Source organism: Sus scrofa, chromosome X (assembly GCF_000003025.6).
Source record: "Sus scrofa isolate TJ Tabasco breed Duroc chromosome X, Sscrofa11.1, whole genome shotgun sequence".
Taxonomy (NCBI): domain Eukaryota; kingdom Metazoa; phylum Chordata; class Mammalia; order Artiodactyla; family Suidae; genus Sus; species Sus scrofa.
Genome location: NC_010461.5, coordinates 16,810,410 through 16,816,409, shown reverse-complemented (window position 1 = coordinate 16,816,409; position 6,000 = coordinate 16,810,410). Strand labels below are relative to the sequence as shown.

At 38.8% G+C, this 6,000-nt stretch overlaps 1 long non-coding RNA gene across 1 annotated transcript in view; it reads right to left on the bottom strand.

Moving 5' to 3' along the window:
• The window catches only part of LOC106506918, an 88,998-nt gene continuing 83,343 nt past the window's right edge, over positions 346–6,000 (bottom strand). The window contains exon 4 of the long non-coding RNA XR_002340658.1: positions 346–4,584. This is a non-coding gene — a long non-coding RNA (uncharacterized LOC106506918). The remainder of the gene's footprint in view (positions 4,585–6,000) is intronic.

Sequence of the window (6,000 nt, the reverse complement as noted above, 5' to 3'; positions counted from 1 at the left end):
GCTTTGTTTTAAAACCAATTAATTGTATGTGATTATTATAGCATTTCATATGTAGCTTTAGGGATAGGCCCTAACATTCATAACCAGCCTTTATCTCACTCTACTTCTCTGTACAAACTCTCCATTTCAGCCAAAGAGGCCAACTCACTGTAATCTAAATAAGTTTTGAATTTAGTCTCTGAAATTTGGCTCTGTCCTGCCACTCCTCTGAAATATCTTCTCTTACCCATTCTTACACAGCCTTTAAGATTCAGCTAAAATTTCACCTCCTTCACCATGCTTCCTCTGATTGTGTCAATCTAAAGGGAATTGATCCCAGAGTCCCAGAATGTGTTACTTTCTGAGTAAATCCTTCAGCTCGGAGTTCCTGCTGTGGTGTAGCAGGTTAAGGATCCAGTGTTGCACAGATGCAGCTCAGATTTGATCCTTGACCCAGTAACTTCCATATGCCACAGGTCGGGCCAAAAAGGAAAAAAAAAATCCTTCAACTCTGTCTTCTATTTCACTAATTCACACTTTAGCTCTGTCTGATCTGTGGTTTAATCTATCTACTGAGTTTGTATTTTAATGACTATATTTTTCATTTCAAACCAAATAAGTTGGGGTTTTTTTTAGCCTGTCTAGTGTTTTTGATAGTACCTTGATATTTTATCATACTTTTCTAGAAAATATATTTAGACATATTTCATGGTACATAATAATCTCATCATCTAAGGGACTTGGTCTAATCTAATGGTTGGCTGTGTTGGCTACTAACATCTAATTTTTTTTGGCTGGTGGACTCATGTTTAGTGAGGCTTCATCTGCAAAAATCCTTTGAGGTCTGGGTTGAGGGTGACTCCACAGACAAGATTGGTATTTATTTCTCCCAGGGGAGTCACTGTATGGGGACCACATTTTATGTTCATTTCATGGGTTGGATGTACCAGACCACAAAGGGAGTATGTATTTGCACCAGAAATACAACTGAGTGCAAAACTTGTTTCCCAACTTTTCAGGTGTGGGACCTGGGAGACAGGATAGCTGTCTTCCTGGCAGTGGTAGATTTTGCTTCTGTTCCACTCTTTCACTGTGGCATAGCTTTATGCACTTATTTTCTTTCTGCTTTTCTCTGGACTCATGTGTAAGAGCTTATTCATGTTTGGCAGTTAAAACCTAATCCCCTTGGTTACAGAAACCACTAAAGCCCACCACCCCCAAACTTCGAACAGCAAGAGCTTCAACTCCCACCCCTTACGATTCTCCTGTTTCAGTTTTCCTCTCCATTTTTGGTTCTTGAAGGGAATTCCTTTAGTCTCCTCTTATCTCAGTTTTATATTTAAAAAAGGATGTTTATTATATTTCATCAATTATTTGTTGGTATTTTGTGTTGGAATGGTTAATATTACTAATATACCACATTATTAAGAAATGGATGTTTAGGAATTCCCTGGTGGGATAGCAGTTAAGGTTTCAGCATTGTCACTGCTGTGGCTCGGGTTTAATTCCAGGCCTGGTAACTTCTGTATGCCTCAGATACAGCCAAAAACAAAAGAGGAAGTTTACAAATTGTTTTAATAATTACTTGTAGAGAACCTTGTGACAGATTTCCTATTTTTGTCTTGACCTATTATTTAAATCTTAAGAAATTTTTTCACATATTTTCTCCTCAAATACATTACACATAGGCCTTTTTGCTTATGATAGTGTTTTCCCTAGCATGGATCCAGGTTGACTGACAGAAAATAAATTGGTTGAAAATTTTTGGTTGAACACAACTATGCAAAGAAACAAATTGATTGAAAATGAAGCTTAATATTCCAAGTTTTCTTTTTTCAAATATTGATAATTTGATACAGCATTAATAATTAAGAAATATTTATAGAATGGAAATAAAATATTGAGGAAAATAAATATGATGTCATCTTCCCTTATAGAGATTACAGCACAGGGTAGGTTTATGGTCCTTTAAATGCTTTAAGGCATATGTATCCATTTCTTCTCCAGCAGTGTGTGCATGTTTGAGTCTTCACATGCACACACTGCTTTTTTATTTTCTTATTTATACTTTATTCCCATCCACTTATTCCTGCGATGCTGGTTTGCAAATGCTTTAATAAACTTTTATATTTGCCTCTAGCTCTAAATGAATTGTCTATAAGCAAATTAGTGTAATAATTAACATGTACAGTATTCAGTTTATGTTTTTATAACTTGTATGCAACCTAGAATAATTGCACAAAATTTAAACACACTCATCAAAGTAATTTTGTCTACCTCCTCATTAGCCTTTTCATCCTTGTAATTTTCAACCATCACCGATCACTTAATTTAATTTAACATGTTTTTACTATCTTTGCATAAACATTTAGTTTATATTTAAAGGTTCCTTAGCTGTATTTGACATTTCGTGGCCAGCATTCAGTGTTTGCTGTCAGAATTGAAGCTGTAATACAAAGCATGTGCAACCGCAATGTGAATGCAAGGACAAGCTTAAGGTTGCTTGCACTGCTGGCCTGAAGGCAGATCGATCTTCTGGTTGCCTTGCTGCTAGACAGGAGACAGAAATATCTTCCTAGATTTTAAAGAAAGATAGAAAAACTAGCATTGATCCTCATATGATTTTCATGGGCTTTGGGCCATCATTAATCATTGTAGCTAGTTATAGTTTGAGGCCAATGAAAAATAAACCTCAGTTTTCTTTTGATGGAAGGCCACTTTTCCAGCTGACAGCTGATACTGCTACACACAGTATTAGGCTCTCAAAGAATTGGAAATTTTAAAAATAAATAGAGTGAAAAATATTGCAATACTGAAAAAATGAACAAAAATGCTTAAAGTCACATGAAAGTTTGCAAAAATCATCCCAGATTGCTCAAGAAGATTTGATAAGTGAAACTCAACTATTGGGAATAATTATTTCAATAATCTGCATCCAATAAAATGCTCTGGGACTGCCTAATAATAATAGATAGCATTTATACACTGCAACAATGTTGGCCATCCTACATACTCTCTTTATGATGGGCCTTTGAAACTCCTCTCATTGAGAGGTAGGGAATCCATATTCCCTTCCCTTGAATATGGGCAGGCTTATTACCATGGCAGAAGTAGTGCTAGGTGACCTCTGAGGCTAAGTCATAAAAGATGATACAACTTCTACCTGATTCTCTTTAGTTGCTCATGTTGGGAGGAAGCCCAGCTTACTCAGACCACATGGAGAGCCATGTGTAGATGTTCTAGCTGATAGTCTGGATGAGGTCCCACCAAAGCCAGCAATAACCACAAAACACGTAAGTGAAGATGCCCTGAAACAATTCCAGACTCTGGCTATAGAATCAATCCCAGCCTTTAAGTGTTTCAGCTGAGGCCCCAGACATTGTGGTACCATCTCTGCTGTGCCCCATCTGAACTCCAGACCCACAGAATCCATAAGCATAATAAAATAGTTGTTTTATACCACTATGTTTGAGGTCGTCTGTTACACATTGGTAGATAACCAGAATATAGCTTACCTCAGATATGGCCCAAAAGGATGTTGAAGAAGAGAAATCCTCTCACAATAGAATTTCAGGCAGCACATCCCTTTGCCTACTTTGGAAAGGGAGGTGGCCTGAGATCAGCATCTCCACAAATTCCTTGGCACTGACTAAAGGTCTGAGTAGTTGAACATAACCTAAAGGAAACAAAATAGTAAAATTGGTGGCAAGGATTGAGAAAAGGCTATATGGATGAATTTCTTTGAGTGGGCTAAGAGACTGAGAATATTTCTATCCAGTGTGAATGGTCACCTGAAAGCCCCTATTGCCTTGCTTACCCATTATCGTCAGTGAGACTTCATTCCCATCCCAGAGCTTTCTCAGAGGGCCCATGATGGTCAGAATGGAGCATATGCATGGGGATGAGAACAAGCCTGTTCTCTCTTCTCCAAGGCTAAATGCCCTATTTTCCAAAAATCTTTTTGTTTTGCAACCCACAAGTCTTGCTTCTTTTTTAAGGAATTGATTGTTCTATGAAGAGAAGAACTCTCCTAATTATATTTAGTTTGAACCACCTGAAATTGATATTTTTCTAAGTCAGATTGGTTGAATATTAGCAGTTTCATGTGATTCAACCTCCTATTTCAGAGATTATCTTCTTGAGGATGGAAGAGTAGACTATCCAAAAAATAAATTATTAAAAAAAGCAATTTATTGATCTTTGTGCATGCCGCTCAAGATCAGTTCAAGAGCTATATCAGTGGAGAATTTAGCTTATGTCTTATTCCATGATATCTTAGTTATATAAAAAATGCTGACTGTAATGTCAGTCAAACAATGCCTCGTGAAAGCTTAGTAATGTAGGAGGATTGAGAAAAATGAAGGGAGAAGGAGGATAAAGTGACTGGTAGAATTAAAAGGGAAACAACTTCTACCATCATAAAAGACACACCTGACTGCTTTACTAAATTTGAAGATGATGAAGTACAGAAGAAGCACTTACCTGTCTGAGTCATGGCTAAGACGGAAGACAGTAATTGCAATACTCTTTCTTATTTCTTTTCTGAAATTTGTCTTTGAGGATGATGGCAAGTTTATTAGAAGATAGCATTTTATTTGGTATCATCTGGAAATAAAGAAAGGAAAACATGAAATGTCTCCAGCACAACATGCTTTGCTGTGTCTTGACCAAAAAAAGTCTTTGGAATGTGCCAAACAATATCTCACTTCAGTATGCCAAGCACCAAGCAAAATGCACTTAGGGGAAATACTCAGTGGAGGACGCACAGTCACACCACATTACCTTAATTTCTCCTTCTCATTCACCCACAACATTCACATTCAAAATTCAAATTTGTATTTGTTGGCAGCTGTCCTAGACTCTTAGGGAACATCCGTGAACAGAACACCCAAAGTGGGAGCTCTCAGGACCTGGCTTTGTGGAATCAAGGAGGAGCTAGCTAACAAAATCATGACTATAATAACGTTAAGTAAATTTATAGCATAGGTTAAAAGATTAAAAGAGCTATGCAGGAAAAAAAAGAAAGAAAGAAAGCACAGAAGAGCAAGATAAAGAGTTTCAAAAGGGCAGGACCTGAGCAGCAAAGGACAGGTTGTAATGTTTAAATTAAGTGGTCAGGGTGAGCTCATGGAAAAGGTGAAATTTGAGCAAGTATGGGAAGAAAGTAAGAGTAAGCCAAGTGGATCCAGAGCAAGAGCGTTCCAGGTAAAAGTAATAACTAGTGCACAAGCCCTAAGGCAAGGGAACATTTCTTGTGTGTTCTTTGAACAGTAGGGATGCCAGTAGGGCTGGAGTGGAGAGTGCAAGATGATGGAGGTGATCAGAGAGGAAATGGGAAGCCAGGTCAAGGAAAGCTTTGCTACTAAAAAAGGGGTCCGAGGACCAGCAGCATCAGCTTCACCTACAGGTTAGTTAGAAATGCAGGATCTCAGGCCCTACCCCAGACCTACTATGTCATAGTCTGCATTTTAACAAGATCCTCAGCTAATTCATATGCACATGAAAGTTTGAGAAGCACTGATGTCAAGCCTTAAAGGCCCTTGTTAACACCTTGATTTTCACTGTGAGGGAGATGGGAGTCATTGCAGGGTTTTAAGCAGAGGATTCTTAAGCTCTGCCTTATGTTTAAAAGCATCATTGTGGCCTATGTGTTGGGAAGAGCCTGTAGGATAGAAGCCAAGGGAGCAGTTGGGAGCTTACCATGATCCAAGGGTAAAATGATGGGCTTGGGACCAGGGTGCAGGAAGCCAGGGTGGTCAGCCCTGAGCAAATGGCCTAATCCTGCTACCTCTCCAGCCCATCTCCTCCTCTCCAGCTCCCCTTCCTCAGCTTTGATTCAGGCCCATGGGTCAGTTATACGTCAAAGGGTTAAAGAATGCTTCAGAAGGAAGTGGCCTTTCCAATCAGCTCCCTTAAAGAGGGCCCTAGGTGCCTTGGGAACAAATAAGGGCAGCCGAGCCAGTCATACCTAGAGGAGTCTTCAAGAGGAGATGCTTAAGCAGAGCTTAGGAGGAATGGGAA